The sequence below is a fragment of the Anas acuta genome, chromosome 13, assembly GCF_963932015.1.
Source record: "Anas acuta chromosome 13, bAnaAcu1.1, whole genome shotgun sequence".
In the NCBI taxonomy this organism is placed as follows: Eukaryota; Metazoa; Chordata; class Aves; order Anseriformes; family Anatidae; genus Anas; species Anas acuta.
This window is the reverse complement of record NC_088991.1, coordinates 10,802,198-10,829,845: the sequence shown is the minus strand read 5'-3', so window position 1 is coordinate 10,829,845 and position 27,648 is coordinate 10,802,198. Positions and strand designations below refer to the sequence as shown.

The 27,648-nt window shown below is 36.6% G+C and overlaps 2 long non-coding RNA genes across 6 annotated transcripts in view; one reads left to right on the top strand and one right to left on the bottom strand.

Moving 5' to 3' along the window:
- Nucleotides 1–1,709, bottom strand: part of LOC137863596 (uncharacterized) — a 202,939-nt gene extending 201,230 nt beyond the window's left edge. Inside the window, exon 1 of the long non-coding RNA XR_011100988.1 lies at nt 1,588–1,709. This is a non-coding gene — a long non-coding RNA (uncharacterized lncRNA). The remainder of the gene's footprint in view (nt 1–1,587) is intronic.
- LOC137863598 (uncharacterized) overlaps nt 1,415–27,648 on the top strand; it is a 535,054-nt gene continuing 508,820 nt past the window's right edge. For 4 of the 5 annotated variants that reach the window (XR_011100997.1, XR_011100995.1, XR_011100999.1 and 1 more), the window contains exon 1: nt 1,798–1,932. This is a non-coding gene — a long non-coding RNA (uncharacterized lncRNA). Of the gene's footprint in view, nt 1,562–1,797; nt 1,933–27,648 lie in introns of those variants that run through there. The other variant, XR_011100998.1, reaches the window with a different exon arrangement.

Below are 27,648 nucleotides of genomic sequence, written 5' to 3'. Positions count from 1 at the left end.
AATACATCTGGTGTTGTTCCAAAACTAATTGCAGTCTACAAACTATAAGACTATTTATTTTTACAGAAAATTAGTCATTTTGCACACACTATTGAGAGGCATGTGAGACAGCTTGGCATAATGAAAGCCAGAGGTCTGACAGTTTTATACTCGTAGCTATGAGCATATACATTATGTTCCAGATATATCTGAAATTGTTAATATTCTGTAGCTATTCATATTAATGTGCAGGTGAGCTAAATCATGTCTTTTTTCTATGATTTTAATCTTTTGTCCTTGAGCTAGAAAAAGCTCTCCTTTCTCTAGAATATAGGCATATTTTGCTTGCATTTAAAGAATTTTTCTAATGACAGTTTTCCCAAGTAATTTTTTCTTGCTCAAAGTGAAAGTCATGCAACCATAGTTATCAATAGCAATAAAAAGTCAGATAATAAGCTATAAGCTATTAATATAACAAATAAGCTATATTTTTAGATCCAGCAGAAAAGATAAATCCTTTCTAACATGGTTTTTGTTTTCTGCCTGTAATAATTTCCTGTATTTACTTATGAATAGGGACAAAAATAATGTGTAGAATAGTTAGGTTGATGCCTATGAAATTAAGACAGAGAATAAATTTCCAGTAACACACTGTAAAAAACTCACCAAACCGCCCATCATAAAACCCTAAATACATCTCTACCTTCTGTCCAGTTATAAAAAGTGGCTAGGAATTTTAGCTCAATTTTATTGTCTGGGAGCCAAAGGACTTTCACCCTTTGCATTGGTATTCTAGATTTCAGCTGCTGAACTTTTAAAAGAAGCATGCCTTGATGAAACCCAGAGGGCAATAAAAGCATCACATCTTTGTCAAAAGAGAAAGGTAAATCAAAAAACAGTAGATCAAATTCCAATGTTGTTTATCGTGTGTACAATCCATTGCCCAGGTAAAAGAAACAGGACAGGAGCAGAGATCTGCCAAACCTCCTCATAGCACTTTCCATGCCTACCCCGAGATTTAGATGCATGTCACAGTGCTGGCAGACTCTGCCTGGCTATCAGTAAGTTATTGTACACTGCAGATAACCTATTTCATGAAAATATTATAGATAAGAGCTTCTATGTATTATTTCCTTTCATAGATGCAATCACAAAGTAATTAGTAGCAACAGTTCTCAGATTAACAATATTTAGATAATGTTAAAATAAAACAGACATGCCTAATGCTCTCAGGAATTTATTTATTCACATAACATTGTTGCTAAATAAGTTAATTTACAGCACTTATATACTCCTAGGAGACAGTTCTGGAAACAACTAGAAGCAACAGCTATAACTTTGTTACACATCTCAAAGTCACCACCATCAGCTGCGTTCTAACAACTCAGACTAACACAGCTTTTAATCAATTAATTACTTATTTTGTCATGACTACAGGTACAGCTGCGAGGCAACAAAGCCTCAGGTTCCCCACTAGAGGTGCTCCCACCACATGGACCCAACTGTCTGTGGTGCAGGGCAGGCCTTGCACTTCCTGTCTCACTACAGCTAGAGGGAGAAGCTCCTGGGCTCCCACTGCACAGTAAAGAAAAAACTGTAGAGCATTACCTTAAAAACAGGAGAAAGAAGGGCTTCTCCATCTCCTTATCCTGCTACTGAAGCACTAAGACACTCTGAGAGTGACCTTCACCCTTCTAAGAGCTGATCACTGTTCTCTCCCCACCCTTATGAGGGCCAGGCTTGCCCTCCACCACAGGTGGCACTGGGCCTTCTGAACACGGGTGCAGGGGATAAAGAGCCTGTTTTTCCTCCTCATAGGAAATAACTTGACTCTTCAGCTAGCAGGCTACTAAAGAGAGAACTGTGTAGTGGCAAAGGAGCTGCTGGGCTATGAAGGTCTACAAGCTGAATCTGCAGGAGGATAGCAGTATGGCAGGAGCCTGGGGTGTGCAGGTAAGTCCTGTGGCTGTCTTAGGAGTGGGCTGGTCATCTCCATGTCTCCCTAGAGCACATAAAGGGAAAAAAACTAACAGTTTACTGCTCTGTTTGGCTTGGTGAGTTGGGTTAGGAGGTGAATAGTAAAGCAGGATGACTTGGAATGTATCTATAACTTAATTAAGGACAGAAGCGTAGGGGGATTATGAGGTTTAATCTTGTTTTGCTCTGAGGACTCCCTAAAGTATCAAATGAGAAGGTTAAGGACATACATTTGAGAAATGGGCTCTCTAATATGCTTGCTATTAGCACTGGATAAGTTGCTTTCTCTCATTTTCTTATTTAGTGTGCAACTTGAAGTGGGGTCAAATTAAAGTGATTAACTAATGCTTTGTAGATTTTTATTAGGAACACCTGTTCTACACAACTTTCTGGTATAGGCATGTGCTTTTGAGACAAGCCAGTTTAATATTGTAATTCATTATACATTGTAGGCTATGTTGTCTATAATATCTACCAATAACTTTAAAAAATATGTGTGTATATATATATTTGAACTTATTTAAAGTTTATTATTTGATGGTGCTCAATTTCCTTTGTTTGCTTTTGGAGACTACTTGAGTGACTACTTGAAGTACTTAAGTTTGTTAGCGTAGATCTTTTAGAAAGTGACTCTGTCTTAGACAGACAAGAGTTTCCCAAAGCAAAACTTAAACAAACATTCATTCTGTAAGCATTTTTCCATATATCTAATTGGTTTGTAGACAACATACACTTTGAGACTAGTAACAATGAGGTAAGAAACCTATATTTTCTAAAGGTTATAGGCAACTATGGCACTGTAGAGCTGTTTGTATGGTAAATGCAAATATCACTTATAGAAATAAATCTGCTTGTGCGTTTGTAACAAGTGAGGGAAAAAGCCCTACATTTCAAATAAATTATTCGTGGTGGGTGATTCAATCTCACTGATGTTAATTTGACCTTGACTTGATTTTATTGTGATGTAGAGAAATTATTCCTGTGCTCCCTACAAACGTGTTAGGGCTTGGAAATGTCACTACTCCAGCTTCCTCTCTGAACTCTTCTGTCATTGCTATTTAAAGAGAGACTGTAACAGGTATTCAGGAGAACATTTACATTTATTTTGCATAAAAACAAAATACCTTAATTCCCCCATTAGTATGGGAACCATGTTTCTTGTACTGGTTGTGATTTTTCTATTTTTGAAGCTAGTGGAAATTGTAATTTAGGAAGTAGTCTCATACGCTATGTTGAATGTAGTTAAACTGTATCATTACCCTCATTCATTAAAGTGTCTATATTTTATCTTGTCTTTGACCCTCCATCCACATCTTATTTCTGAGATAAGCACTGTATGCTTTGCATAACACATCACATAAGCAAGAGGTCTTTCATTTTAAACAGCTTAATGCAGCTGTTGGTTTTACCGTACAAACCAGAGCAAATGTGCAAAAATGGTTATATTGATCTTTTATTTTCTAATTTCATTTTTTCTTTATCAGGGCAACATTGTCTGCATTAAATGTTATTAGTGTGATACCTGTGTTTTTTTTTTTTTAGAAGGGATTTCAGCAGTCAGACATCTTGTTTATGATGCACTGTTTAAAAGAGTCTTGTTTATAGTTGCTTGTATCGATAAGGTGTCTTATACATGTTGATTTTCAGAACATACAATTTATGTTATGTCTGAACTACATCTTGAACTAATACTTGACCTGTATTTGTGCTGTATGGATAACTCCTGATGAAATTTTAATTCATTTTATCCATGTTTTTGACATTGTGCCCCATTGTTACCGGTATGGATGATTGCAAAATATTCTGTTTTGGAATTCTGGAGTTCTGCCTTACAATTCTGTTATCTGATTGAGCTATTTATTTTTCAAAAATCTGATGGGTTTTCAAATACTAAATGCTATGTGAGTGCCAGAATAAATATCATACCTTCTTAAATGATTTCTGTAAAATGTGTAAATGTTAGTATATGTTATGCTATGTTATTTATATTCAGACGAAAGTTCTCTGTAATGAACAAAGCAATGCTTCATCTTTTATAAGATTTTCATAGTTACTAAAAAAACTATCAGTTGCATCCCAATCACTTGTAACTCTAAGTACAGAATATGTAATTTAGGATAGTAGCTTTCGCTATTATACTTAAAATATTTATGTTGATTTCTTGGCATTATTATATATATGAAAAGGAAGCCATTATCTTTCTAATGCTTTCCTCTATTAGTCTTCTGTTATATTGTAGAATTTCTTATTTTGATCCGATTGGTGAGATTCCAGGTGCCAGACTCTATGTGGAGGCATACAATCTTATTCTACTTGACAATCACAATAAAGTTGAATTTCTGGGCTGTGTCACTCACTAGAGAACACAAACAAGAAATTATAAGGCTAACATTGCTTACATGCTCTTCCTTGTACTTGGTTTTGTGCGTTCATACCTTCAATTATGAAACAACAACTGAGTCTCATATGCCAACTACCCTCTGTTTCTCTGATGTGTCTCCAGCAGCTCTAGTTCTAAGTATTAATGGTGCAACTAATTGAATGAATTGCTTTAAGTTCAGGTAGTAAAAAATTTTGTCACTGTCGTGCAGGTAAAACTCAAAAGTTTGGTCAGACTCTGCTCTTATCTTTTTCAATAACTAACACAGATGTTACTGAGGACAGAATTATCCTATCTGTGGGAGGCTTATTAATAGTAATGTTAGGAGTAATTTTGAAATTTCTTATCAAACAAACTGGGTGTAGTGTTCTGCTATTATTATTAGTTATTAACATAAAAATAAATTGTATTATAGTATTTGAGTTATAAGTCTTCATTTATTCCTACTTAGCTTATAGTTGGAATGAACTCAGTAAAATTTCCTGTATTAATTTATTGCTACTGCTTAAACACAAAGTGAGTTACAGCTGAACATTACCAGAAAATTACTGATCTAATCAGGCATACTGCGCAAGTTGCAGTCACTCGTGTTGAGGAGTAATGAATAGAGAATGAAATTGGAAAACAGTTCAGGGGAATTTTGGGAGAAAGGAAACTTTGTCATATTAAAAGTTTTGTCATAGCAAAAAGGTGTCAGTGAATGAAACAGAATTTAGAGGGAAATATATTGGCCCAGAAGCAGTTGTGTATGAACTGGATAGAAATTAGATTTTTTTTTTTTTGCATATCTGAACAATAAGACTTACTTTGGGGCAGCAGGGGTGAGGGAGAAACTACTTCTTAAGACAGGTCTCTTTTTCAAAGTGATGTTGTCCATGTCCAGCTATGATAGAGTAAGAGATTCTGTAATCCTAACAAAATGGCATCATTTGCAATCCTTGTAGTGTTTTGTAGTGAGAGTTAAAAAGATTGTCTTATAATTGAAGTGGGCCTGGATAAATTCTGGATACTTTGCTCTGAATTGCTGATTCCCTTTCTATTGCGTAATATTACTTGACCTTCCTGTATTTTGCAAATACAGTTGTTGTGTTAAAGGGGTGTAGCTGATTAACTGTTACAGGCCCAGTTGGATTCAGAGTACTAAACCAGTCGGACATTCACCAAAACTGGGGGTCCGTTCGGACATTCACCAACAATGCATTAACCGTCTGGGGGTCTGGTTAGATTCAGAACACTGAACTATCACGGATAACCACCCTCACCCTAGTTGCATTAATGAGAGCTATCACAATGCAATCAAGTATGGTTTATTACAGCAACAGATAATCAGGTTCTTTTGGATTGCCGGTGATAGTGACTATCTGCAAAAGCAAGCCAGTATGCATGAAATACACAGGTGTTACAGGGGTTCTAGGTGTGGGTTCTAGGTGTGGGTTCTAGGTGTGGGTTCTAGGTGTGGGTTCTAGGTGTGGGTTCTAGGTGTGGGTTCTAGGTGTGGGTTCTAGGTGTGGGTTCTAGGTGTGGGTTCTAGGTAGGTGTTACTGGTGCGCAGCCTAGAAATAAACGCGTTAAAAGGATCAAAGACTCTATAGAGATTTATAAGCAAATATTCAGATCTCACCCAAAGGCGTCCCAATGGGGGGGGAAGAGAGGCTCAGCCCGTCGACTGATCCCAGGAGTCAGGAGGTCCTAAGGATGTTGTATGTCCTCGGGATGGTATCTCCCCTGACGATGGTATCTTCCCTAACATCCCCTCTCTCTTGGGCCAATTTATATTATTTTCTATCTTTTAGGTGGAGCTTGAGTGGCTCTAGTCAAGCATATCTTAGTTATGATTGGTGTAAAGTTTTCCCGTTTCCGTTTAAAGTAATAGGCTCCGAGAAATTCAGGGCGCATGCTCAGTGAGGGGTGGTCGCACCTTGGAGGCAGGTAGCTTTTGGGATGGAGGTGTGTTTTGGTATTATAATGATATTATAATGAGCAAAAAGTACACTAGGGTACAGCATTTGTCAAAACATGACAGGTCTTTGGCTTAGGGTGGCAAAAAGTGCAGCTTTGTGCACAAGAACAATCGAGGCCCCACCTGATTACAGAGCCTAGCCGTGGTGTCTCCACTCCACTCTACGCTCCGTGGTGTTCCTTAGAGCTAGCACACCAAGTTTCCCCAGCGCGACAGCATCTAAGGTTGGGAGCCTAGGGAATGCTCAGATAATGCAGTTATGCCCTACCCTGAAAGCCTCTTCAATGCTGTACCTTTTCCTTAAAAGTGTGAATGTTAGTTTTATTTTCCTAGTTACTTCAGGCATTTACACCACAACAGTGTACGAAAATGTTGTAATAGTTCTAATTCCTTTGTAGAAAAAGCTATCTCCAGATGATCTGAAACGTAGCCTATTCATTGAGCATAATATCATAGGGTGCACAATGATGACCATAACTGCAACAGAAATCCCTCTTGTTGGCAGAGGGCAGTGTGAGTAGGATGATTGTTATGTACAGAGTTAATAAATCCCTGATTTCTCAGGGCAGGTGTAACCTCAAGTGGGTACTGCCACTGCTGAAGAGTGAAAATAAACGGGGTTAGAGCAGGCTGAGTGAAAAGTGCTTTCTGACTTTGGATGCAAGTTTGCCAGTGTCTCGTGTCTCACATGTAATCCACAATATCATGCATTTGTACCTTACTAACAATGCATTTTTCTTCTGAACTCATGTCCTGGTATCCTGTATTGCATATTTTTCAGGTTGAAGACTTGGAAGAAATTAGTGTTTTTTTCATACCATGAAATTAATATTTTTACACTGTTGAGGAGACTGATCTCCTTGTGTATGCATTTACTTCTGTTAGAGATTGAGAGCTGGGTAAATGTGTGTATGTCTATATATGTGTGTGTGTGTATATTTTATATATATAAAAAAAAACAACCTCCAGACAAGCTACAGCAATAATCAAGAGAATGAATGTGTTTCTGCAAGTATTTGTGCCCTCTTGTAAAGAATGCCATTGACCAAGATGCACTTGAAAAGAAAGCTCTGTGGGAAGTAGCATACAAATTAATTATTCATAGCAGTGTGGTCATTTAACAAATATCGTTTAGTTATTTGCACAACAGAAGTATCAAACTGTTTATAAAGTTTTGTCTTCCTTCGTCAGTTTCATTTCTTGCCTGAGTAGTACCACATGATATGAATACTTATAGCACAGATCATTAATAATACTAATAGCACAAATATTACAAGCTTATTTTGCAAAGTGTTATTTAATAAACTTTGGTGTTTAGCAAGCAGATTAATAAAACAATCTCTTTATGAAAAGTGGTTAAGCTGATCAGATAAATTGTTTCATAATATGCTATTTAACTAGTGCAACCTAAAACAAACCTGTTTGAATTGATATAAATGTTATAATTGAAAAAGACTAATGCAGAACCATGGTCACTTCCTTAGGAAGTGGAAAAGGGATGTTCTTGGGGGAAAATATCGAAACTACATAGAAAGAAACTAGTCATTTCTTTTCATTATAAGATGGTCTTGTTTGTACTACTTATCCCTCCATACCATAAATCTTCACAACCCTTTTCCAGACAACTAGTAGAGAAAAAGTTTACAGTAGGATGTAAGAATACATCCTACTTTTTTTTTCCTACTACTGAATTTTTCTCTCAACCCAGTCAAATACAGGCATTCCCCTAAACTCATCTTGTCTTTCTCACTCTGAATTTGAGCCATTCCCCAGGGTTACGTTACTAATTTAATTTTTAATTCCTTCTGTTAGATCCTGTTGCTTGTTGTGAGATTGTCCATTTGTGGAAGCTCACTTTGTTTGATAGTGCCAAGTTGGATGCACCTAGTTTAGCCACCTTATGATTAGTTTTGCTGTTCTGAGAACAGCAGTAATGTAATCCAGCTGAAGCCACTCTGCTTTATTTAGTTACTATAAGATCACTTATTAAAAAAGATGAAGCATTTTTTTTTTTTTTAAAAAAAAAGGTCAGATTCAGGTGAAGTTTATTTCTGTTCAGTTGTGACCCTGTTGCTATTCCACACTTTGAACAGCAAGTCCAGGTGGCCCTGTATCTTTGACCGTTAAATCTTGGGTGACATACATACTGTTAGCCACTGAGATTTAGTTCTACTTGCTACTCAATATATTTGAGAGACTCCTATTGTAATTTGGGGACAGCTTAAGATTCTGAAGGCTTCTTTTAGAGTTTTTCCTGTGTGATGGTCAGGCTCTTCTTAGCAACTTTTATAGAATTTCATATAATTCTTAGCCACGTGCTCTTTGTTCATTTTCAGAAAATAAACGTTTGCTTGTTGCTACGTGATTTATCTCACTAGAGTTGTGTCCAAAATGACTGATGTATTTCTCAGTCAATTATTCCTTATGGCCCTATTTACTCTTGCTTTGCTTGCTTTAATTGAAAAAAAAACAAAAACAAAAAACACACGACTAACTAGAGATAAAATACATCAAGATTTGTTTTGGAATTTTTAATTTCACCATTATTGATGGTGAGTCATAACTTGCTCATTAAGCAGAAGTTTTTTTTGACAAAGTTTTAAAGCAGTACATGGGTCGTTGGTATTACAATTGTACGTTACCTAGCAGAACATCCAGAAGCAAAATGTCTCATGTCTCCATTTAATAGGATAATGCCCATCTCAGTTGGTATAGTTTTTAGCTCAAGAAATAAGTGTCTGTTCTGGGATTTGAAGTGTTTACATCCTCTTACACCTCTGTAACAGCAAACTGTTGCATTAAATACCAAGACACCAAAGCACTGTACTGTTCTGGTCAGTATGGATGCAAAGCAATCTTTTTGTTGTCACTGCAGGAAAAAAAGATTACAAGGAAGCTCTGCAAGTAAGAAATTTGCATTGTCATGTGTGGAAAAGAATTTGTGCTCAAGCAGTAACGTTTTGTTCATGCCTTAGCTTTAAATTTGTACTAAATGCATGTTAGGTGTAGTAGGCTGTAGGATTAAAATTTCACTGAGTTGCATTTCTGTTTCCTGATTGTTTCAGTATGCGAAATTACTGAAAACATTGTTATTACCTGTTGTTTTGGATTTGGATCATTTTCTTTAAATGTGGAGCTAACAATGTATTCTTGCATTCAGGGTAATTTTTACATGCATATATAACCCAGACTACAGTATTCATTTCAGTTATGATATACAGATATACTAGGTAAAATGGGATAAACAGGCAATGAGAAGACAGTCATTATATGCTGCTTAGATTTTTCCAATCCCCCCCTTTTTTTTTTCTTGCATGATAAAATAAACTCCTGATGAGAGTGAAGATGACTTAAAGGGTGCAGAGTAGGAGTTGCTTGGTCTCTGACCTCTTGTGGTATTTTAGGAATATAGTGTCTGGGTTAATCTATCAAAGGACACTTTTTCAGGACATCTGTTGTGACTCTAGTCTTACAGCATGAACACAAATGTACTTAAAATGTTAATAGAATAAATCCAGCTTTGAGTGTTTGAATCTATTCTGTAAGGTCCCAGGAGTATTTAACTTTTGCTCTGGTCAGGAAATGAGCATTTAATGCCTACAAAGAAATCTGTGACTTGCAGAGTCAGCCTCTTTTTATGTAATTAATAAGCTTCAGAGCTGTAACTCAAAATTACTGGCACCACTGGTAGTGGTAATGCTGTTGAAAGAAGATACCAGTATCCTGGTGATTAACGCTACTCAGTGGATAGATGTTCCTAAATACCATTTAACTTTGTCTTGGAAAGGTTGTATACTTAATGAAACTTCAAACCTGTAGCAGGTATTACAATGGAATTTACTAGTGTATCCTAATTCTAGAGGTTCAGATAGCACCAGTTCATAGCTTGCTTAAAGGCTTAAGTAGCAGAATAACAGAAATGATAAATCACACCCTTCCAATTTGATTCTGGTTTTGGATTACTTACTTGTATTAGATAACATTTAGTCCCAGTTGAGAGGTGCAAAGGGTAATTAGCCAGGCTGGGAGTCATTTAATCCAGAGATGTTCTCTAACCTGGATTCATAGAAACAGGCATTTCTATGACAATGCTTCTCTCTACTTGCTGCAAGGCTTACCTAGATATCTAATATGCAGAGAGATGTGGATGCAGGCTGTGGGTGAGGTATATGGACTATAGAAACCTGTCTTGCAGTAAGGACCTCTATTTTTTTGACATGGTTTTAGGTGGGTTTGTGTGCAGATGCTCAGGCAACGGTGAGGCCATCTTGCAGATAGCCCTGATGATGGATTTTAGACTCCAGCATTGGACTTCAAGGAGTAACGTGGTTTTTGGATAGGACTGTCCGGAAAACAAACTTTGATACTAACTGCACCTAATTTCAGATTAAAAAATGTGTTCACTAATTGTGTGTGTGAACAACAGTGAATAAATGCACTGAAGGCTTGCATGTAGATCTGTAGGAAAGTAATGGCATGCATTAGTACTCCAGATACTCACCTGCATTTGCTAATTGGACAACAAAAAGCAGTTACGCTGCTCTTGGTTTTATTGAACTAAAGGTTCTACACTTTGTTTCACTGAAGAACTCAGACTACGTGCAATTTGCAGCAGAAAAAAAGATTCTAAAACTGTGTTTCGTGAGCTATGAGAATATAGAATAACTTAAAGTAGCAGGTCAGGCCCTAGTTCGTGTTTTGAGCCATGACCTCCTCAGCTTATTTTAGGGTTTATTTTTTTGATAACACTTTGTCTATGTTATTTCTAGTAACCTTCTGGCATTGCTAGAGGAAATAGACTTGACTGATTCCTGACTTCAGCATAACCTTTTCAATCCCATAATCTTCCCCAATTACTCCTGCTGTGTCAGGTTATGAAGTGGAGCTTTGTTTTGCTTTTGGATTGTGTGGAGATTGGGGGGGGGGGGGAAAACACTAAAACCAAGAAACAACACAACAAAACTGTTTTTTTTTTTTTTTTTTTTTTTTTTTCAGAAGCATTGCTGCCTTTTTCAGCCTCCATAAAGCACAGAGGTGCATGTAGTTTGTAAGCATCCAGTGAGACCTGGAGTGGGGACAGTGTTGCAACAGTTGGCTTTCATATATTTTGATTTTTTTTTTTTGGGTAACATAAGTAAATATTTAGGAAGTAAGTTATTCAGTTTCCAAGAGTGCATGGAGCTCCAAATCTGTCTGGAAAAAGCTTTCCATTAAATGTCCTTATTGCTTTCTTGTTCCTCCACCCATATATGAAATACTAAACTGTTGGGGAATGTTGGTTGTGCTGTCTGACTTATGTTTCTGTTAGGACTAGTAAGCATGACATACCCATCTGATGGTTCCCCATACTATAAGGGGTATTACTCAATTACCAGCATATTATTCAAGTTTATTAATGCTTCAGGGAAGCCTTGAAATAATAATTTGCTGTTAATACTGTTAGGATATAATGAATATTTCATACCAAGATGAACATAGGTTCTGAAACTAAAAGATCATGTAGTACCAACCTTCGAATTAGGAAACTAAGTGTATTTAAATTAAATTGAAGAAGATGCTGATTAACAGCTGTTAGCATTAAACTTGGCATTTTATGAAACACATGATACATGCTCAGTAAGAGTGCTTTATCTTCCTACATGTATTTTTGTATATATTTGTTGTCTTCATGCAGTTCTCTTTTACAGAGAATTATCTGACTATCTGCGTGTAGTCTTCATGGTGTCAGAGTGACAAATGTGCCTCTTAGTGACTGCTCTACCTGATGCAGCCATTGCTAATTCTTGAAATACTTGAAGTTTGATTCTGTGGGAATCCTCTTGCCAAGGCTGAGCATAATTTAGAATGCGCTCTCCAAATCCAGTCTTTGTGCAACTCATCTTATATTTCTTAACTTTAGAGTAGGCTGATTGCCTTTGGAGGAAGAGCTGGCTTTATGCTAATGCCTGCTGTTGGGGCCAGTGAGAGCTATGACTCAGTCCTCCCGCATGCCCCGTGTTCAGTAACTCTGGGCAGAGAACCAGAGCATGCAGCATCTCTGAAGTCTTATCATTGTGGGCCTAGACCTCTGTGTAGTTACATGGACTGTGACCTACAACTTAACCTGTGTCTTGCCATGCTTACAAGATGCACATTAAGACAACTATCTTTATATGTATATTTGTGAAGGATGAGAACAAAAGCCTTTTGAAATGGGAAAACAAATGGACAGTGTATGCCACTTAATAGAACTAGTTTTATTTAAGCTGCAGCTGGTCTACTAAATTTCTGACCAGACCCTCTTGATCATGTAAAACAATAACTTGCGAGAAAGTGGAATGCCTTATTTTTGAAACAAATGAATCTGAAAATGTAAAAGATACGTTTAATCTGTAGCTGTTTGTCTTTAGCACCAGATTAGTTTCCACTGTAAGCAGCTTTAAAGCTACTTACAAAACAGTAAAAAAAAATAATAGTGATTTCAGTGTAACGGACAGGTTCACAAAGAAATGTAGGGGACCTAATATCCTGGGTATCAGAAATGGGGGGGGGGGTCCTTGTTATGTCAATAGAAAATAAAAGCAAAAATCCTTGTATTGGATTAATTCAAAATTAAAATGGGAGATAGTCCTATTAAAGACAAAATATGTTTTAAATAATATGGTGGTGAGAACTGCTTCTAAAGATAAATGTTTGTCAGTTTCTGTTGAGCTGTAATAAGTCATTGCTTCATGTAAGATGGGTAGATATTTCACCTTTACAAGTAATGTGACTTCTTACATGCTCAGCCAATTCTGCTGAGTAAAGCTTCACCTTTAATTTTTTATTTGGCAATGTCTATTATCTGTAGGTATAAACTGTGTACAGGCATATAGATGAGTTTGTCCTGATTTTTATCAACAGTGGCCTGGGTTCAATGAAGAGAAAAGTAATGCAATCTCATCGCCAGATTTACTCACAAAATGGTTATAAAATTATCCGTTTGTAGAAGTTGACAAATACATTCCTTAGGTGAATGAACAAGGAGTGAAACCTATTTCAGGGATATACACTTTAAATGTTGCCTGTTACTCCTAGTGATGAGATTACTGAGTGTTGGAATAAGAGGCAACAAAGTAAATATTTCATATTCCAGGACACGAAGCATCTAGATGATAAATGAAAACTCAAATTAAACCTGTTAGCAATATTTTGACTTCAGAAAGTCTGCATATAGTAAGGTGTTATATTACTGCTTTGATAAGCTGTATGAAAAATAACATCCTTTGGAGATGAACTTGATATGTGTTTGGCTGGCTTATAACTAGAACTATTCAATAGGAATTGGCCTATTAAGCTTTGGTGGGGGATAGCTGGAGAAGATTACTGTCTATGATGATCTCATGCAACAACATAAACGAAGCAGTGCATATGAACTGATCAGTTTTTACGTATATTAAAAGTAGTGATGATCATTGTTAACAAAAACAAAAACTCACTTTTATTGTGAATATTATGTAGTTTTAAAAACTAGGCAGAGTCCCTAAGTAGGAAACTTGATGTTCTCATGAGGACCTCTGTACAGCATATGGATATACTGTATCTGATCTTAAAATAATAAGAATACAGCAGGTTAAACAAAATCCCACAAAAGGAATGAGCCAACAGGAATGTTATTGCACAGACTGTTTGGAGATTACAATCGCTTTTATCTATTGTAAGTTTTATAGATAGAGCATATTATAGTACATTCTATTGCAGTGACAAAATGTGTGTTTAATGCATTCTCCAGGAAGAGCACTTCTGTGCATCATGATTTAGGAGGAGAGGCTCATCTGTTCCCATGAATTATGGAACTTTAAGTTGCTTCTCTTAAAATCTGGCTGCAAATAGAACTGCCAGTTTATTGAGGCCAGAGTGTAGCTTCTGCTCGCTGATGATAAGAGGTGGCTGGCAGCGCGTGCCATCTGATAGGGTGAGGACAGGCTGAATGTCAAGGCTGTAACACGAGGCATGGTAGCAAGTCACTGAAAGTAATGGCTTGGAGAAATCTCTCTTGGTTACCTCCAGTGTGGTTCATTGTCTGCCATCTGCTCAAAGACATCAAAATAGTAAGATAAAACATGAAATTATTGGCATACCTCATTTGCATAATGAGGATGTAGATATAGTTTTGCAGGCTAGCCTTTCAGTGTAGGCAAAAACAGGTTGTCATTGGCCACACATCGCTAAAATGTAAATCAAAACTAGGAACTTGGAACTAAGAGTGAGTAGTGTTGCAGGAGGTCAAGAGGAACAATTTCAAACATGGTTCGTTCAGCTTCCTTTGGTATGTTCAAATAATTCACTTTTATAAAAGCTTGATTCCCAATACTTCTAGGGAGGGCTAGTATATAGACAAGGTGTGTTGTCAGTCTGAATGAGGTCATCTACAGGGGATTTCCACAGAGATTAGCTGGGAGCAGAGAGATTGTCAGAAAGCCCGTTCGGTATCACTGGAAAATACAGCTCTGGAGCAAAGTAAAACTTGTTCAGCAGACTAGCAGGGGCCAGAATTGTCAGAGCCTGGTCCTATAAGAGAAGAAATTAGCTCAAGTCAGTCAAGAAACCTTCCTCCTGCCTGGAGGTAAACTGGAGTAATGAGCATGGGGTATTTGGCTGGCTTGCTGCTTTCTTTAAAGAAAAATATCTAAGAGATCTTTATTCCTTAGTGGCTGTCCAGAAAGAGGAATGAGGAATGGGAAGTCCTGTATTATGTCTTAAAATGACTTAAAACCGTAGGTGCAGCTGTGGATCCAGACAGTCAAAGAACAAACGTGTTTTAACCCGTAGACTACCTTGTTCCAGCACCTGTGTGTTAAACTGGATGCTATATTGCACATGCATTTCTTTCCCGAGGCTTCTGCAAACTGCCACTCCATTCTAACACCCCTGTACAAAGTTTAAAGTGCTTAAGGTGCACTCAGTTGCTTTAAAAAGAAAATGTTTGGCTTTGATAAGTAAGATTTTGCTGTTAATGTGTTTTTGAGACTGTTTTTGTGGTAGGACAGAAATAACCTGGTAAGCAATGCACCACAAGGTGGCACTGGTGTGTGATGATTGTCCTATCTGAGACCTGTTTTAGACATCTTTCTGGAAATCTGATCACATGCAGAAGGTCTGAACTAAATAATTCCCTTTGACCTACCTGGGAATTACCTGTATTGTGCAAATAGACTCTGAGGAGTGCATCCTTTATCACATAATGTATGAACTTACAGTGTGACAGATTCCAGCACCGTCTTAACTGGTTACGTGACTTCAGGAATGTGAAGAGGCTAGTAGAATACCTGGAAAGGGGAGAGATCTGGACTTCAATCTCAGTAGATTTCAAATGTGCTTCTGTAGTAATGTTTTCTTTACTGATTATGAAGATGGCCTCATGAGTCTTTTTTTTTTTTTAATAATGGTCCAAAGAAAATGAGAAAAATACTGACTCAATTTGGATTAAGAGGCTGCTGCAAAGGGTCTTTAGATTTGTCTGCTTTACTTAACTGAGCAGTTCTGTACTGTGGAAGTAACCTCATACCTTCAGATGTGTAGGGCACAATCTGTTTGAATTACTTTCCCCTTGTAATTGTATTTCATTTTATTGATTTGACTTCTCCTTATGAATTCATATGGGGAAAATACAAAATAGCCTTGTATTCTTCCTTAGTAATCTGATCTGACTTTCATTTCCAGGATGCTTCTTCCTTTAGAATCAGAGGAGAGCTAATGTCAGAGCCAAGACTGCCTCTTCCTCCATGATGCAATTGTTTGTATGGCCTTTAAAAAGCATTTCTTAAGGAGCTGCCAATATTCTGGCATAGCTTGCTTCCAATTCTCTTGTTTTCTGAGAACTGCTTTCCTGTGAGGCAAATTGTTTTTATTCTTGTGTATGCTTTTCTTGTGTCAGTTTTTAAATATGTAATGTATTGTTATATAATTGCTGTGTGGGTTACATTCCACCTTGACGCCTTCAGCCTGTACCTTGAACACAGTGACAGCAAGAGAAGCTCCTTTTCACCATCACCTTTGTCAAAAACTAGACACCTGTGGGATTCAAGAACCTGCTGACTAGTCAATGTCCTGCTGTATTGCTTTTCCAATGGCTAGCTCGCATAGTTAAAATTCTTTCTTTTCAGGTAAGAAAGACCCTACCCACCAGATTCTTTTAATATTGGGATCTACTATATATGCACACCACTGATTATTTCTTTGACCCTCTGACTTTTATACCCCCTCTAGTAAGTGATCTTCAACAGATAGAAATGATTCTATTTAAGCTGAGCCTCAGGGCAAATGTACCTCTGACATGCTTTTTTTCCTTGCTTGTCCTTTCTGAACAAGCTGTTTTTATATTCTCTGCTAATATATATTATCCCAATCCTCTGTACTAATTATTTTAATTATGTATTAAGGTACCTAGTTCATACATATGAATACTAAATGCAGCAAGCATAAGACACTTCTGCCTTCCTATTTAATGGCCCTTCTGTAATCCTACTATTGTGAAGAACCATCCATCTTCTCTGTTTATTTTGGTTCTTGTCCAAATAAGCATGACTTATTTAAACTGTATTTTTACTAAATGTACCCAAGGTAAGCCCACTCAGATTTTCAGATTCCCAAATTAGGTTGCACAGAAAACTAGAATCCATTAATATCTTCAAGGCAATACAGCTTGTCCTAGCCCTGCTAAACCTGCTGTATGTTATGTTAGTGTTGGGAAAGTTAATGCCTTACAGGACAGACCAAAAGCCTGCCATGAAATAATTCACAGCTAGCCCATCTTATTTCCTATCAAAGCCAGTCCAAAATAGTTACATTGCTTTCCTCAATACAGAGCACAAGAAGTCATCTTAATCTGAAGAGATATCAGAGTAACCATTATGATAGACTTTCAAAGGAGAATGAAATAATGGAATGAAGTGTTCTGCAGCCCTTAGCACTGAAGACCTGTAGGAGAGGTTAGACTAACATTTGACAGAATTTTCAGAGCTTTTTCCCTTTGGATCATAGGGGTCTACTAGACGATGCTTCAATTTTTGCCCTGAAATATAATTTAATACATCATTTTAATGATAAGAAGGGACTAATTGACGGATTTATGATGTTGCTACTACTCAATTCCACTCTACCTGGTAGTTAATGCCAGCTGAATGTTTGTACTCTATCTGGGCTAGGAAGATTCACTTGGACTTCTGTAGCTCATAAGCAAGAATAGAGGGAATTCCTTGAGTCAGAAGTAAGCAAATACAAGTACGTTATATTCCTCTGAACAGACAGGCAGGGTTTGACAAAGGCAAGTAACATAACTCATAAGGTGTCACTTGTTGCTTGGTATCATGTCAAAATCAAGCTATTTGACTTAGCTGATTGGATTCAAAAGGTCTTGGCATTGTGTGCTGTACTGTATTTGTTGGGAACCTTGTTCATTTGTAACAAGTTTGCATACTTCCAAGTTGCTACTCTGCTAATATTCTGGAAAAATAATGGAATTCTGGTTGGCTTTGGCTAATTAGGTCCTCTGCTGTGAAATGGTTTCTGCTTCTGCTAATTTAATAAAAATTGTACCTACTGCATGAACTCTCTGCTTGCCACAGGATGGAGGTTGAGCATGTTTACTTTGATTTAAGAGGTAAGTGGAACAACTTGAGTCCATCTTGACCCATGAACTTTTACATCTGTCTGCTTTCCACGTGATAACCTTGCAGAAGTAGAAGGGTGGAATCCTACAGATGTGGGAACAATCCTGTATAATCTGCTGAGATTTTTGGACATAGTAATTAATGAGGAAAATACTGTATATTCTTGTCCTAGAAATACTCTACCTGGGCATCTTACAAATAACCTTAAAGCTGGCTAACCATTGTACACTGTTTTCTTTAGTGACAAGAATATCTCCAGACTTGCAGACAGAACATGTAAGACCTGTGTGATAAGAATTAATCTGAACTCTAAAGATTTAAAGCTTAATTATAATTCTGTTCCAAGGCAATGGACTGTGTGAACTGCTGTTACTAAACTGTACCATGTAAACACTGCATACTGATAGAGTTTGCTTGTCAACCCCAGTGGCATTTCTGTGCATTAAGCTTGTTGTTCTGTCAGCCAAATGCATCATGGGAAAAGATAAGTATCTCAAGGGAATGTGATCTGCATTTTTAATAGGAAGGCAACCTCAAAGGTGCCACAGAAGGACTCTAACGCAGATTACTTTGTTGAATAGACAGTTGGTTTATTGGCTGTAAATTTTTGCATGCTTATGTGAGGATGTTTATGTTGCTAGAACTGACAATATATCTGTTTCATTGCTCATGTGCAATCAGTGAAAGTTCTTAATATAGTGTTAGAATTTAAGAAGTAATCACTAAATCCAAAGATTCTGAGAAGTTACACACTTGTTCCAATACTTGATGCACACAAAGGAAACCAAACTTTAGATTTGTAACATCTTCCCAAATGAAGAGTAACATGACTCCAGAAAGGTATTCTGGTACAATGAGTACAACAGCAAAAAGACCAAAATTATCTTATTAGAGGATATAAAAGACTTGGGAAAATTTCTAATTTGTTCTAACTTCTGAATGAAACAGAAGTCAGAACACCAGTAAATGTGGAAGGATGATGTGTTCCATGTTAGAAAACAAGGCTCTTCCAGATTAACTTTACAGTACGTAAAAATGACTGAGCTTCTTCAACGTAATCTCAAGACTTTACTCAATAATGTGTTTTTCATGTAAGATATTAGCACTTCAAAGAAGCATCAAAGATGTTCTGTCTCAGATATTGTTTTTGGTGAGGAGGGGCACTTAAACTGCGAGTGCTTGTCACAGTTTGCCACGTTTACTGTAGCATACAGTGGTGTCTGATTTTGCTTCTTTCCAAGGTGATGGGAACATTTAATTGACTTTGCTATTGGGGAAAAAAAATGGGCCAAGCATTTTGAGTTAAAAATATCATTGTTTTGAAAATGGAAGTATTGTTAAATTGCAGTGCTGACAATGGATTATCCCACATTAAACAGGCTTTATGTAAGTTTTTTATTCTATGTAGGCTAGTCTTTGTGATTCAAAATTTGTGTATCTAGTATACTATTAAAGTTATGCATATATGTTAATAGAATTAAGAAGTCCCTTAATGCTTCAATATGCCAAATATCTGTAGCAACCTGCTGTTCACTATACCCAGATTGCTTCTTTGAAAGTAGGTATCAATCTTCAGTACTTACTGCATTCAACCTTTCCTCGTTTCTGATCAGGTTCCATCTGTTTGACTGTATTTGGTAGTGTGGTTTTTTTTTTTTTGATGTATGGCCTTCCAAAATGTTAATTTCCAAGTAGTGCCTGATCCCTACTGTGTTGTATTTGTCAGCATAATAGTTTCAAACTGTGGAGAGGAAGTCATACACTTCCAAGTAAGTGCTTTGTTTCTTGGTTCTCTTTGTATAGTCAGGATGGGCTGATTGTGATAGAAAGGGTAAGATTTTGCTCTCAGTTGTACCTTTATGAACTCCAGGAGGAAAAAATCATGCCATTTCCTTATTTACAACGGAATAAAGCCAATGCATTATTTCCTCTATGGCTATTGAATATTGAAATACGACACCCACTGAAAAATTGTGGGTTTGATTTTGTTTGGCTTCTACTTCTAACAGTAATAAACTGTATCTGAGGAAATGTGAGAAGTGTGGGAGATCTCGTCTGTACACATATTCATAACCCTAAATAACTGATTTGCAAATACAGTTTGTATAAGAAGTATTGATAAGTTCAGATTTAAATAACATTATAAACAGGTGGATAAACATACTGGTTCTGCTGGAGTAGTTTGTATTGTGATGTACCACCTGCCACATCGACACAGTTATGTCCCTAATCAGAATTGCTTGCAATAATGAAGGACAGTGTCATCTGAAAAAAAAAAAAAAAAGCAAATGGTTTGTGATACTAGGAATTTGACATTAGTGTATTTGAACCAAAACTCAACCCACTAAAATACTGCAATTGATTAGTGATACTGGAATGGCAGGTCCACAGATGTCTGACAGCTTGTAGTTGTATGGGTTTCACCATAATTGTCAGAGTGCCTAAGTGGAACCCACAGCATCCCCACTAAATAGCATGCTTGACACCTGGCCTGTTTTAAAACCAGTTTATAGGTAAAGCTTCTGTTGTGAAGAAGGACAGTAAAAATCAATATTTTTGAAATCACTGTGACAGTTAAAAAAAAATAAAAAAAAAAAAATTGAAGACATTCAAAAATGACATGAATGCATTTGAATGTGCAGTAAATTCTTCCATACTGTTAGTATTCCAGAACATGGCATTTAGTCCTTCAAATAAGCATTAAACTATTTTAAACATTCACTTTATGCTATGAATAGTCAACCACCTCATCTGGATATCCTTAGCAAGTCTGAAGTTAGAGATTAAGCATAAAGCTTTTAAATAAACTAACTTTTTCACTGAATTATGCAGATCAGCATAAAACTGAAATTCTAAATAGAATTTATTTCTCCACGTTTTTATTTGCCTACTGCTTTAGGGTTAAAAATGACTATTTCATATTCATTCTTTATCAGTAACAACTGAGACGTTAGTTAATAGTGTACATAAAAGATTGTATGTAATACACTGCAGGACTGCTGTATCAATGGCATGAACTAACCATGAATTGTACTTCTTGCAGCTAGTGTTGTGTAACTTTGTAGAGGCATGGTTTCTTTTGCTATCCACAAAATGTATTATGAAAGGTGTGAATGCTCCCCTTCCTTAAAAAACAACAAAGTGTTACTACAGACATGCTGAAAAGAGGTGGACTTCATGATATTTGACTGGAAGCTCTTTCAATCATGAATGGACAGTTCACTACAAATGTTCAGCACCTTGGGGCTGGAGAAGCAGCAACTCTGCTGTGTCCAGTTGCTTCCTGTGCTGGTGGAATTATTTGTCAAGCTAATGGTTGCACTGCTTTTCAGTTGTGGTATCTATTCAGATAAGGCATTTCAAGTGCTTTCAAGGGCTCTGACTAGTTATTCACATCGCCAAGTTCTTATTTTTCTTATCAGTTACAACATCATTTAAGTTTTTTTTGCTGTAACTTCTGTTTCAAGGTCTTAGATCTGTTATAAATCTTTGTACAGTGCTAGTGTTCAAAATAGCTGCTTCAACCAATGGGTTCTGCTTCTGGAACAGTAATTCAGTTCATAATATTTCCATTTTTAGTTCAGTCATAGACTTGACGTCTTTGGCTTTTCTGAATTTGTCAGCAGTAGCATTATTATTTTAAATAAGATTATTTTTTTAAATGTCAAAATGTTAACTTTATCCAAGAAGAAATTGATTAGCACAATTCAGGCTTCTACAAATCATAAGTTAGAAAAGAGGTAGGATTGATGTGAAAAAGAGAGAAGGATTTAAATAGAATACAAAAACAAAACAAGACAAAATAAACTTCTAAAAGGATGTTATTTTCTTAGTTTCATTTTGTCACTTTCAGTCTCTACCCTGCTTTGCACTGGAAAAAGTTTATAATTTTTTACATGCTTTCCACAACTACAAGTTTAGACATAATAAATGCATATAAAGGTTAGAGGAAAATGATTTATTTCACCTTGCAGTGATGCTGACAAAATCTGAATATATATACACACAATATATGCAATCTGGGACAAAATTTAGTTAACTCTTGCATTTTCTAACTTTTTGTTGTTAATGTCAACCTCACTCTTGACTTTCAATGATTCTATTTTTTAAAATACTGCTGTTTATAATAATTTATACTAACTACCTTGTTTAGGATGAGTAAATAGTATTTGGGATTAAGACTATGTTATGGAGATAGGTGTAAAAGACCAGTTTTTCCGGAGTTGTTTCCTTTAAATAATTTGGTTTATAGATAGATAGATGGTTTATATGTAAACTGTAAGTAGTATCACAAGCTTTGTTTTTCTTGCTCATATGACATGTTTGTTTTTCACATTATTCAAAAAAACCTCATGCCTTCCAGTTTGAGTTGTAACGTGCTCTATTCAGAACTTCCCCTGTTAGTGGAAAAGGTTCTTTCTAAAAGATATACTCTAAATCTAGCAGAGGTAATGATGACATTTCTGCATGCCCTATGTTATACATGGCATCAGGCTGATCATCTCTGGGTCTCAGGAGCCCATGAATCCAGTAAGCTATAGTAGAATAGTCCAGTCAATGAGAAGCTTAAATATAGCCTCATTAATGCTGGCATTAAAGTGTAATTGGGAACCACAGTGGGGAAAATGCAGGCCATTGGGTACTAGCAGGATGTACCTTCCTATCTGTAAATCTAATTACCTGCTAAGGAGAAAGTATTAGCAGGCACACATGTAACAGTAAACAAGCAAAAAACCCCAGGAAACAAAAATAAACAAAGAAAGGAAACCAAAAAACCCATGGTATTAGTGCGCATAAAAAACAGACACAAGTATCTATTGTGACAAAAGGCAAAAACTGAGCAGGTAGAATCCTGGTCTAACATAAGCTGCTCAGTATTGTATTCAGTAGTGCAAGAGGATGATGCACTTAAGTGTAACAAGTGTGCTGTATTTTCCAAGTGAGCATATCTAAACTTTATCATGAAACAAACTTCTGTACTCAGGAATATCTTCTGTCAAGAACAGGTGCATGTAATGGAAGCAGGCACTTTCATTATGGTGGCATGCATCATGATCAGAAGCCCTTCGAAGAAGTGCTTGTGACAGTGGTGTGAGTTCCTGATGATGCATTCATCATCCTGCCAGAGGGGAATGCATGACTGCAGCCCTCTGCAGCCAGCAACAATTACTAGTGTTCATACCCTGAACTGAAATGAGATTGTCGGTTTAACATTAGTGCTCAAACCTAAGAAGGGTTTCTTAAAGTAGCTAGAAATGGGTCAAATTCTTCTCAGTCAAGGTCAATAGTAAGCCTGCCTTTACTAATTAAATCATGATGATGCCTCTTATAGAAAGAAAATTAAATATGAGCCTGCTGCTCGCATATCTATTGCTTACTACCGTTGCTACCAGATATTCCTATTGCCTCTGCTTAGAATTCCCTCTGTAAGGATGTGTGGCCTCTATCATGACAGCATTTCTTGAACTTTCCTTTGAAAAGGGAGCTTCTTGGGAGGAATAGGATTCTTCCCGATACCTTCCTAATTCTTCCTAATACTGCAGTTCTTGCATCTGTTTTTTTAAACTGGGAATAGTGTAAAACTTTATAAATGAATTTGAGATTTTATCAGTCTTGACCAATGCATGCCTAACTGTCAAAAATATAAAGCTAGCATTAGGGAATATCTTTTACAGACTTCCTGTAAAAGAACACCACAAATTATTAAAATATTAAAAAAAGTATTTGTCTGATTTAAGGATTTTAAACTAAAATGGCAAAATTACAGATGCTGTTGTATATATAAAACATTTTAGAGATACCAGGATTAAAAAATAATATATGCTTAGAGGAAAGACGTTGAAGAATACACTGGAGATCATGCCTGATTCTCATGGGCTTTTTAATAACTATGTAAAAAGGCAAGTTTTTGTACGGGCTGACTGCTTAGGTAAGCAGTACTTGAAGCTTGCTTGAGATTCACTAAGGAATTCTTTTTGCATGGAGAATTTCCATGAACACCACCTGGTAAATTCTCTGCAGTTTGTGATGTCTGCCTTAATTCTCCCTAGTGTAAGAGAGGTTATACTGAATATACTGAAGAACCTGTGAAGTTCAGTTCTGCTATGCCCATTCTGGGCTTGAGCTGCATCCTGTCAGGCTTGTGCTTGAGTGGAAGGAAAAGATTTTTGGGAGCTGTATCTTCTCTCTATCTTCAAGTGGAGCTCAAACAAAATGGAAATGAAGACCCAAGTTACAAAGCACCATATTCTTTGTAGTCTGGGAAAGAATGATATCTTGTTTTGTTAGTGAAATGAATCCTATATTTAATTACTTAAGGAAAAGAATCAGCAGATTTAAATTCTATTGACTGTTTGTGGCTTTATTCTCTGAAAAGCCCTGCTGTGTCTCACGTGCCTGTAGAGTAGGCATTCACTAATATTAACTGTGTTTAAGGAAGACTGGCACAATACATCAAAGGGAAACTGAGCTCATTTTCAAACCCTAACTCAATCTGCTGCTAATAGCACATTATTTAGGTGTAAGCAGCGTGTTTGGCAGGGTCTCACAGCTGGTATAACATAGCTGCAGGCTTTCTTTCTGAACAGACCTGTTCATGCCTCAGAACTGAGGATAAGTAATGTGAACTTAGCGTAGCTTATAGTTAAAGCTCTTTGCAGGATTTAATGACTTAAAACTTGATGAACTTAATGGAGGGTCATGCAAGAGAAGGTGCCTGCAAAAGAAACAGTTGACTTATTACTAGTAAAACACTGAGACGATATAGTTTGTGGGTGTCTGGAATTGGAGTTTTTCTCCTCTTATGCTCAAAACAACAAAAAAAAAAACCACAACTAAATATGGTAGCAACCATATTTGTGCAGCGTATGAGTAAATACCAGAGTGAGGTGAAAAATGAACTAGTCTGGAATTGTCGTCCCATGTATCAGTGCTGTCAGAAAGTTGGTGGTGGCTGCTCCGTTTCATCTTGTTCAGTACCTCAGTCAGGTTTTTGGCATGCAAAAAAAAAAAAAAGAAATAAAAATAAAAATCAAGAGTCAAAGTAGTTCTGAACTTCCCTTGGAATGAGAAAGCATAACTGCAGTAGTTATCTGTTATTTGATATTTCTTAATTGTTCCAGTTGATTTTTTCATATTTACATAGGCAATGTCTTGTGATACTGCAAAATGAGAAATTTTCTGAGGGAAATTTGTTTATTTGGAGAAGTATGTACGATTTTTATATCATGTACAAAATTTCTTTAATGGAAGCCTTTTTTTGTAACATGAAATTTCAATTCTAAAGCATAGTACTTAGATTTTGTAAACACTTTCCCTATTTTTTCCCTATATTGTTTATAGGTCAATATATTTTATATTCTTAACAGTGATGGTTTTAACAATTATAGTTCTCTAGAACAGCTTTCAAAGATTAATTTTTGTATCAGTTTTCTAAATCTCTCCTTAAAGACAAATGGTAGACTTATGTCGAGTAATTACAGAATATATTAATTTTTCCACTGGAAAGATGTTATAACAATATTCAGATGGACATTCATATTTACTTCGTTGTGGAACACTGAAGTAGCTGCTCTTGTTCATGAGTTTCTTTAACTCAATCTTTTCAAACTCCGTGTTTTCTTTTATTCAACACCACATTCTTTTAGTTTGTCTTTTTTATCTGCTCTGGATTTGTCATCTTGGCTCTTTCTGTTCTTCTGAGTTTATTTGTCCTTCAGGACAGCAGAGCACTACATGGGAGAGATCCTTTCCTTTACCAAATATTCTATGGTGACTTTTAACTTTCTCAGAGCAGCAGCAAATATCCTTTGTACTCTCCACTGCTCAGATATGATATATATAATGTATGAATCTCTTTTTCCACTGATTTTTAGAGAAGCAGCTTTTTAAACAAAACTCAGATTTAAATCAAAACACTTCCTGTAGCTAAAACCATTGAGTGTACCAGGATTTAATGTTTCAAAAAGTTCAGTTATGCTTCATTTAAGATATTTTAATATATGGAAAGATGCTCAGTCCTCTAGCTTATCTTAATCATTTGCTGGACTCCTTTAAGTTTATAAATGTCTGTCTTATCCTGGGAAGACCAGAACTGCATATAGTATTCTAGATGTGGTTTTGAGTGCCAAATCAGTTTTCTAGACCTGCTCACTGTTGTGGTCGTACAGCACAACTGCAGTTAGTCATGATCACCATCTGGGCCTACAGAATCCTTAGGTCCTTTCTCCAGACCTGCTTGCCAGCTTTTGGCACCCAGCTTATACTGCTGGATTTTCCATCTGCAGCATAGAAGGTGATGAAGAATTACGATCTTTTATTCAGTGGGGTTGAAAGCTTGTCACACAATTCAGGTGACTAATGAGGTTACTGGTTGTATTGTTCATGTCATTTCACTGATTAAGACAAGGCTACCTTCACTAGGCTAGCTTGTAAAATCCAAAATTTAACAATAACTTTGTTCTCTTATCTCCTGCATTCAGGGGCTAATGGTATTTCTACAAGAAATACTGCTCCTCAGCCTTCAAAAGAAATCTACAATAGTGTGCTTGTCAACACTAAAAATCTCAGTGTGAGTCACTGTACTTAAAATGTACTTAAAAGATACTGAGATGAGGAAGTAAAACAATAAACAGTGGAAATTAAAAGCTGTAGAAGTACACAATGACTCTTAATAGGTCTGAGGTATGATGTGGTTATGTAGCAATGAAAAGTTACAGCTTCACATTCTTTTTTACATGAGACAGTGAAACTACATCTGGAATTTCAGAGCAAAGAGTGGAGTGTCTCTGTTTCAGAGACAATGTACATAACTCCCTTTCATCTCAGTAGCTGCTTTTGTAGTAGGACTGGGCCATGTGTTTTTCAGAAAATAAAAATTTGTGTTAACACATACCTGATGCTAGAGCTTCCACACTTGAGTAAATCTGAGTTCGTTCCATGATAACGTTGTTAGCTCTAAATTTATATAGCCGTGTTTTCTGTTTGATGGAAGAGGAGCAATGAAGGAGCTCTAGGAAATACAGGGGAATTTTCTTTTGTTACTACTGAAACACTGGATGCAGACCTATATGTACACTTGGTGTATTACAAAGCTGGGAACAGGATTTAAAGCTTGCAGAGTGACAAGATGTAATCTGGCCCTGGACTCAAGTCCATTTGAGACTGGCAGTGGTGATTACCACACAAGAGAATGTCTTACAGTGAAGAACTCAAAAATAAATATTTTGGTACTGAAAAAAAAGTAAGGAGTCCAATAAGAAAATAACAGAAGGTCTTCCAGGCATTTCAATTTGTGTTCTTCTTTAGTATTTTTCCACTGGCCATTATTCATTCAGCTTGTGACTGGATGTGAACCTCATTCCATTTGCCAATGGGTGTTATCTCTGACTACCACTGTAGTGTCCTATTGTCAGCTTCAACTGAGAGGCCACTTGGTTAAGGTAAGGCAGAAATCCCTTTTAATCCAGACAGGTTGCTCTTCCATGAACTAGCAGAACAGCATGGTGAAGCTTGAGTTGTCACTACCTGCAGCTGGAACACTTTGGTAGCCAGAGCTGTCAGTTGAGAATATTTTATGAGCTCTGAGTTAACTTTAGAATATAGAAAAAGGAAGCAAGGGCTTGTTATCTATGCTTTGAATTTTTATATGCAGCTTGAAATACCAGCCATTTCTGAATATGCATGTGTTTTATTTAAGTACCATATGGTTTTACTGAGCTATG